Here is a 2493-nt window from a genome sequence, read left to right as displayed (position 1 = left end):
AGAGCTGCTTCTAGCTCAAAGCTTCTTTTCACAACGTTAGAATATTCTGCACTCTTGTTCAGCAGAGCTTGTTGTTTATCAGCCAGGACTTTTTCGTTGTCGACTTCGAAAGAGTCAAGCTGCTGTTTTAGAGTTAACGCTTCAGTTTTAATCTTGTCCATTTCCACAGTGTGGTTCTGGGTGTCTTTTTCCAGTTGGACATCTTTTTGAAGCATTTCAGCTTTGAGCTGCTCTTTCTCCTCCAACAGCTTTGTAAGAGAGTCCTCAGCTTCCTGCCTTTTAGTCTTTTCCCCAGTTAATTCCGACTCGCACTGTAAAATTTTCTCCTGAGCTCCAGAATGCATTGCCTCCATTCTTTGAACTTTTTCTTGGAGAAACTTCAGTTGTTTGTGGAGTTCATCGTTCTGGCTTTGTAAAGCAGAAAACTGGTTGTCTTTTTCAATTAGTATTTCAAACACTTCAGATGCAAAGAGCACACTCCTAGTAGACTCTTCCTGACATCCTGTAGTGTTTTCTTCAGCTTTTTCTGAAGTTCTAACCAGAATCTTCTCAACTGAATTTTTCTGTTCTGTGGAAGATTGTGGTTCTAAACTCAGAGAAGGCTGTGGCCTTGGAGATGGGCCAGCAGCGCTGCTGCTCCCTGTAGACGTATTCTGAACCGAACCTGACGTTTCAGATGTCTTGACAGGTTTTGACGTTGCAGACAGAACATCTGCAACGCTGTTTCCAGGGACAAGCTGGTAAGTTTCTTTAACAAGTGCAGAGCCAGACATTTTGCTATCATGAACTTGAGAAGTAGATGGTTGAGAAACATCTGCTTTGACACGCTCAATGATAGCATCAGCTTTGGGCACATCTGCCTTGGGAGTCACAAGTAAACTTACGGGAGAATCCATCTGACGTCCAGTGGAAATTTCAGAAGTTTGCTGATTTAATGAACAGTTCTCTTGCAGAATTCTCGTTCCTGGACGTTGCCTGTTAGCAAACAGAGGATGGATCCTGGGAATACGCTGTGGCTTTGGAGCCAGGGTATTTCCAACGCTTTGTCCAGCGACTAATTGATTATGGTTTTCTGAAGACTGAGATGTCTGAGCTGAAGCTGAAACTTCACATGTCTCGGCAAGTTTGGACTTTACAGCCAGAGCATCAGCGAAGCTGTATCCTGCAACTAATTTGTTGGCATTACCAGGAAACTGGGTAGGAGGCTTTTTCTCAACGATGTCACGTTCTCTAGAAATATCAAGTTTGGCCATAGACTGAGTGGATGTACTTTCCATATTTGGCGCGTGTTTTTGGCTTGCGTCAAATTCAGCCTTGGGTTGGTTGGGTGAAAATCTTTTAAACCTTTCACCATCAAACTTTTTGACGAATCTAGTCCGCTCTTTGCCATTAGGAAAAAGTGACATTTCAACACTGAAACGCACTTTCCGTCGGATTTTCTTTCGTTTAATTAGTGTCCACTGATGCTCGTTAATGTCGACCGAGCTGCTTGCCTCTAAACATGCGGGCTCTCTTCCTGGCAGAGCTGGGAAATTGTTTGGATCCATCACCGCAGACATTGGTTTTTCTGAATTATCAACATTTACAGTTGATTCTACAGACTGCGTGTGGTCAACCCTCCGTTTAAAACAGGATTTGATAAATTCACGATCTCCTCTTGGGTTGTGGGAAGACATAGTTATTTTTGTTGCCACGATTAAACGCCTTTCTTCAATAAGATAAAACGAATCGTTTGTGCGCCGTAAGAACAATAATGTCAAGATGCGTTCGCTCTGCTTCTCCAACAGAAATGACTAGAAATCAAAGTCCAGCCTGTATATATAAAATTTGTTCTATGACATCATCATGACACATCAAAGGTCTGACTTAAGCTCCGCCCACAGATTAACACTACAGATGTCAACATGGAACACTTGGCCTGTTTCATGTTACCTAGCAACAAAGCTCTCAGGAAAGATCAAAAACAAACATTCTCTACAAAAATGTCACAGAAATGCAGTGTTGAATGATTTCTTTTTTTATCTGTTAAAGTTGAAGAACTATTTTATTGCTTAATTGTTAGCAGAAGTATTTTATTTTTCTGAATTCTTAACAATCTGAAGTAGCAAATTAAAAGTTTAAAGTTGAATTAAAAGTTTAGATATGACAAAATTGATTATTTCATAAATACAGAGTATTTTTTAATCATTAAATAATTTTCATTCTACTACTACTACTACTACCCCTAATAATAATAATAATAATAATAATAATAATAATAATAATAATAATAATATTCTTCTTATTATAATTATTATTGGGGGCTGCCCTTGCAATGCATAGGAAAGATGCACTGCTTCCCATGCAAATGCATGGAAGCCACCTATTATTCTACACCCAATAAGGGTTTCTTTATTTATTATTATTCCGTCTCCGTTAATGCGGCCCGAACCGCAACGTGGACCCCCACAAAAAAGTTATATCAAAACAACCGGCCCAGCTCCAAGATGTGTG

Source organism: Nematolebias whitei, chromosome 1 (genome assembly GCF_014905685.2).
Source record: "Nematolebias whitei isolate Nwh7 chromosome 1, NemWhi1, whole genome shotgun sequence".
Lineage (NCBI taxonomy): Eukaryota > Metazoa > Chordata > Actinopteri > Cyprinodontiformes > Rivulidae > Nematolebias > Nematolebias whitei.
This window is presented reverse-complemented; position numbering follows the sequence as displayed.